At 42.6% G+C, this 6,324-nt stretch overlaps 1 protein-coding gene across 8 annotated transcripts in view; it reads left to right on the forward strand.

Moving 5' to 3' along the window:
- Window positions 1-727, forward strand: part of ppp1r12a (protein phosphatase 1, regulatory subunit 12A) — a 42,536-nt gene extending 41,809 nt beyond the window's left edge. For all 8 annotated transcript variants that reach the window (XM_047338686.1, XM_035146876.2, XM_047338687.1 and 5 more), the window contains one exon: window positions 1-727. This exon is cut by the window's left edge. The gene's annotated coding sequence lies outside the window, so the exon portion shown is untranslated.
- Window positions 728-6,324: the final 5,597 nt, after the last annotated feature.

Here is a 6,324-nt window from a genome sequence, read left to right on the forward strand (position 1 = left end):
ACCAGCACATGGCATGCGTTTATGGTTCCCGTCTGTTACTTATTAAAAAGTCTACAAATTCCAGAGGACAAACAAGTTGTGTTTTTAATTATTTTTTCCTTTTCATAGCCTGAAGTCATTGGATACAGTAGAGCGGCAGTTGTTCAAGTGCTTCTTTTATTTTTTTTTTTCCCAGTTTTAAAAATTAAAGTGTTCACGTAATTGTGAGATTAAAGAGACAAATAATCGCTTTCACTACATTTCACTTTCATTGTTTTCAGTATCTTGGAAGAGTGCTGTTCATTTCTTTTTTTTCTTTTTTTAAGCTGTAGTATTATAGCCAAGGTGTTGTCACTAAAAAAAGAAAAAGAGAATATCTTAGGTATCGCTAACCCAGTCCTTTTTACAATGTCTACATGCACTGTCAATGCCATGTGAGGGTTCTTGATGTCAGGTTCAAGCAAAAAATCGCCACCATCGAATATTCCATGCATCTGAAAACATTTTATGCATTTCAGTGGCCTTTTTAAGGATATTTTAGTCAAATAAGTCGAAAAGGAAAAAGTCACTGCAGATGGGCCGATGACCATCGACTCTGGTTAAGACTTTTTTTTTGTTTTTTTTGTTTTTCTTTATTTTTCTCCCATCATCTTGTAAAATAGGTGTGTGGCTTAAATACATGCAAGCTGTGCTGTGACTACCAACCACTGAAGAGTTCATTAAAAATAAACTTGTACATTGTAAAGTGCCAGAGTCTCGTTCTTTTTTTCTTCTTCCTGTGTAAAGTGCCTGGCGTCGTTTTGTTCTTATAATAGAAAAGAAAATAAATGATTTGTCATAAAACATAAAACTGTGGAAATGAAAATATATAACAATTATTTTATTAAGAGAAATACACTTAACATAGATATATATGGTTATAAACCACAAAACTAGAATATAACAATTTACAACAGTTTTAGATATGAAGATTTCTGCATCATTCCCTGAAAAATGTCTTTGTCCATAAAGAAAAGTTTAAATATTAGATATAAGAAATAATAATGTGATATTTTTCGTGATATTTATCAATATTGATGGATATGAACATTTCCATTATTTCCATTTTAGTCCGTTTATTATAAAATAAATTATAATATATAATCCCTGTTGTGTTTGACACTATGAGCTCATATTTATATCTTTAGACACTTTTATAATGTATAATATAATGTGACCTGAATATGTGTTGCTACTCTCCATCCCACCAGTAGGTGGTGCTCATCGTTGCAGACTCCCAGTCAGGTGCATTTATCATTTTACTGTATTAAACACAAGTATTCATAATAAAATATGAAACTAACAGAAGTAGACATGTAGAGATTCTGTGTGAGTCTTTATTTATTCAGTTTATCAGCTGCAAACACTCAGTATCTTCCTCTTGACTCTGACATGAAGATTGAAGTTGTGTGTCCTCCCTCCTCCTCCTCCTCTTCCTCCTCCTCCTCCTCACACTCCTCCTCCTCTTCCTCCTCCTCCTCCTCACACTCCTGCTTCTCTTCTCTTTACTCTGCTCCCTGATGGATTCACAGCAGATAAAGTGCAGCCAAGAGTTAGATAACACGTGCACACGACCACAAAGAGCCGGGGAAAAACATTTTGCAGCAGATTCCTCTTCATGTGATTTATACAGTCAGTGACAGTCGAGCTCATTTCTCTGCTCACGCTTGTTTTGGCCTGAACTTCCCACCGGGTGAGACTTTCTCTCCTGGTCTGAGAACATGAGCTCTGTTCATGGAGTTAAAGCTTCAGGGATAAACGCTGAAATCTGCTGTAATTGCCCCGAGTCATGCAAAAGTGTCTGGCTGCTGCGATTTCCATTGACTCAGCACACGTGTGATGGGTCTGGTCTTCGTCTTCCTCGAGTGTCTCCAGCTGAACGTCTTCATCAGGAGGAGAAGATACTGAAGACAGGTTCCTGCATGACCCCCTGTGTGCTTAAAGCTTAAAGTGACAATTGGTTTAAATCCTTTTCATTTCTCAGAATTAGTTTCTGTCAGTGTTTCCCTTCTGATATGTAACCTGATGTTTGGTTTCACAACTATAACGTGATAAATGTTCCTCTGAAGACTTTCACGTCCACTCTGGTGAACTTTGACCCACGACATTCGACTGCACACAGGTTTCAAACTCTGGTTCGAGCCTGAAACCAGGAGAGTGGAGGCCCTGATGGCAGCAGATTCATGGAATGAGATGTACAACCATCTCCTGTAATACTCAGGTGTCCACATAAGAACACAGATTTAGCTTCGAGGTCTCTTGATCAGTAATAATATCTCAGCAGGAGAAACCTTGACACGCGACTGTCTCTCTGATTCCAGCAGCTCCACCACTGGATGACACGCTGTGCTTTTCTGGGTTTGGAAATCATCCGTAAAGAAGGAATTAGATCTTCTGTCACACACGGTGACGCTCGCACTCTTCCTCTCGACTCATCTCATTTCCACCAAGGCCCCAATCTCCATCTCCTCTGTGCCGTAAAGTGCAGCAACCCAAACAAACCTCCCGGGGCTTAGACACACTGGATGAGCTAAACCCCTCAGGAACGAGCGGGGGGGTTTTCTCTCCGATGACAAACGATGACAAATGGAGGCGTCCGCGATGAAGTGACGGGTCTGTCGCTGAAACAAAGACGGATTCAAAGCAGAGCGTGGATTTGGATTTGTTGTGGATGCATCAGTAGAAGAGGATCTAGAGACGTCTGTCGCTCTGTGGCGTCGACAGCTTCATTTCAGAGGAGACGGCCTTCGTGTGCAACTGAGCTCCTGTCACACAGTTTCTGAGAGGGTCCGAGTCTGCTGCTCCACACATTGTCCAGAATCAAGAACAAGAACAGTTTGAATCGACTCTAGAACAGTTTGAATCGACTCTAGAACAGTTTGAATCGACTCTAGAACAGTTTGAATCGACTCAGAGCTCAGAACTTCCCTGAGCCATAAGAAATCTTGACTCTACCGATTCATAAATATCATGTGTTGACATTTTTATTCTAAAGTATTTATTAGTATTTCTTGGTTTGTGTCTTGTGTCGAATTTGTTTTTTTTTAAATAATTATCCACGGCCGTATTGCTGTTGTATTCTATTTATACAAACCTTTGACATCAGACTTCATTCGAGTGTGTTTCACTGCGACTGTGTCGACTTTGTGTTGACTCTGTGGTAAATATCCCCCCCCGCCCGCCCCGCTCGGCTGCTCTGTGAAACAAGAATCTGTCTCGACAAGTCACGCAGACTTGAATTGAGTCTCAGAGACACAACCACTGATCTGAATGTCAACAACAGTGTCACCCCACCCTGAACATTCAGGTTCTGAAGCTGCCATCGCTCTTCTCCTTTAAAACAGTGACTCACACACGACAACAAGTTAATCTACAACTCAAAATCCACTCGTTTATCAAAATCCACTCATTTATTAAAATGTATGCAGCATTTATTGTCTTTTATTTCTAATAAAGTGAGAAAACATCCTCCATTAAGTTGCTTTCATTGCAGTTTCATGAATTAAAACACGAGCCTCAGGAGATTCTTTAACTGAAGCCGTTTTCAGAAATGGACGTTATCAATTCCAATGTGGAGATCACGTGTGTTTGTTTATTGAGGGGGGGTTTTGAAGGATTTAGACGATGTGGTGATTTATTTCTCAGTGTGAAGTCGACTCTGCAGCACAGGATGAAGACGTCACTCAGCAGCACCTCCTCATCGTGGTGGATGTCCCCCTGCAGAGGACAGTGGGACACACAGGGGACGTGGAAGCTGCTGCTGGCTGATCTGCAGAAAACACGTTCATATCATCTTTAAAACTCGTTTCAAAACAAGTGACTCAAAAGGGAGAAGCAGCTTCGTCAAACCCTGATCACTTCCTGACGACCTCACAGGGAACTGACACTCGCTCTTTCTGGGTCTCACAGGAAATGTGTCGCCTGAAACTCTCGGTTGTCCCTCAGTTAAACTTCCTCCCCCCCCGACGACCACGCAGCTCGGACTGAGGCTGACACCAGAGCGGGCGAGTAACAGGAAGCTGGACGGGTCATCGGAGGAAAAACTGGATCATCAGCGTGTTATCTCCGTCCTTCATATCAAGCCTTTGAGCAAGGCACTTAGTCAGAGTTCACCTTCTTACCCCTCTAGGTCTGATTGACAGTTTTGCCTGTGGACTGCAGAACAAGACGTCTCCACTTCCTCCCTTTGTACAGAAATGAAGCCAAAACATCCTGGATATGGGGGCCGCCATCTTGGACGTCACTTGGAGCCAGAATCTGAACAAATAACGAATTAAAACCAAACTTATCAGAAACATGAACATCAGTGTGATTAGAACTTACTTTGAGAAACATCTTTTACTTTTTCAGTTTGGTTCGTGTCCCATCTGCTTACACGGAGGAGACAGGGTTCATGACCTGCACTGCCGCCAGCCACCAGGGGGCGATCGAGATGATCCGGCCTCACTTTTTTGGGGAGCTGCCATCTCGTCCGTCTTTTCCGTCTCTGACTTAACTTCACCTCTGGACGTCTCACGGGAGAAACCTGAGTTGAATCCCGACTCGTGGATGAACGGCTTCACGGGGGAGTGAGTTCAAAACGACCTGAGCAGCGTCCGACTGAAACGTCTCCGTCGAATCCACGAGAGGCCGTCACACTGTGATGTGTTTCATATTAAACTCTGCTTTCTGTGATGCTCCTTTCAGAGTCTAGACACTTGTCGTGGATTACAAATCTGCTGATATGTTCATTCATTATGAATAAATGTTTTCAGAGAGGCTGCATGAATCTAAAACCTGGAGTCTAGACGCACTTGCTTACATCCCCCGGGATGTTTAATGGGATTTATATCCACCAGCCGCTCGGCAGCGTTTGTGTTGGCAGGAAACGCTCAGCGACAACCCTCATGCCCCCTGATTCTTTCTTTCCTCTCTCTCTCTCCTCAAAGAGCAGAGGGAAAAATGCTAGAAATGCAGCACTGTGACCTGAGCCCACAGATCAGGGTTTATTTTTAGGACAGGCGCCTCACTCCCTTTCTGCTCCACCCAAACCTTTCTCATTATCTGCAGCGGGACCGGCTCATGCAGAGATAACGAGCGAATGCCTGCTCGCCTCGTCACTAATGGGACGTCGGAATTTCAGCTCAGAACATGGACATTAATATGTTTTTTAAAATTTGCTTCCTGACAAATCCAACCCGAGGCCCGTTTCCTTCACTACACTGAGGTTACGGGGATTTTAGTCCTGGAGGAAATTAGGTTTCTGACCTGCAGCATGTTCTCATCACCACGTAAAGGCAGAATGTACATGCAGGGGTTGAATAGGACCGGAATACCATTCAAATGACACATAAGAATACAACACTATGATATTGTACAGCAGCACGTGGCCTTTTTCCTGTTTTACTTAAATCCCTTTGTGACTCAAATAAATATCTGTCCCACCACACGTGCCAAAAAGGCCTGAAGTGTAAATGTCTCGCACCTCTGGAAAATAACAAAATAAACCTGTCAGTGCTCTTCTCTGACTGGAGTCAAACACCGTCCACGAAGAGACGAGCGAGGAGCATCTCGTCTGGAGCAGGTCGGGTGAGTCACGCCCGAGGGAGTCGCTCTGTGGGAACATCTGCGTGGGAGAGTCGAACCGACAACCGCTCTGCTGCTGAAAGGCTGCACTGCCTGTGTGGGATTATCAGAGGCCTGTTCAGATGGAAACAGACACACACACACACACACACACACACACACACACACACACACACACACACACACACACACACACACACACACACACACACACACACACACACACACACTCTGTCACGAATCTCACTGATTCCTGACAAAACAGAATACCAATATTGAAAAGATAAAACCTTAAGCTCAGACATATGAAACTACATGTATGTACCTACCATGTACTCAGATACTGAGATGAAACTACTTCCCAAGTTTTCTCTCAACACCAAAGATATTCACTCACATATATATATTTAATAGGGAGACAGAGCCCAGAAGAAAATGACTTTAAACGTCTGTATAATAGAATTGTAACTTTACCTTAAACAGCCATCAACAATATTCTTGAGCTTTAAAAACACATGTTAGGAGACGGATTACATTTGTGTACTTTGTGGTATTTAACTGTACAAATACAACAAAGAGTGAGGATATAAATGACAGAAAAACTAGTAAGTTATATTATAAAAACTAAAGTATGATACCATTATGAAGTATTGGCTGATTATAGAACCAGGAAATACTTTTTTTTTTAAACTCCCACAAGTGCCCTGAGAGCAGGAGCCCCATTTTAAAGGAGCATTCCAC

The sequence above is a fragment of the Hippoglossus stenolepis genome, chromosome 22, assembly GCF_022539355.2.
Source record: "Hippoglossus stenolepis isolate QCI-W04-F060 chromosome 22, HSTE1.2, whole genome shotgun sequence".
NCBI classification, from domain to species: Eukaryota; Metazoa; Chordata; class Actinopteri; order Pleuronectiformes; family Pleuronectidae; genus Hippoglossus; species Hippoglossus stenolepis.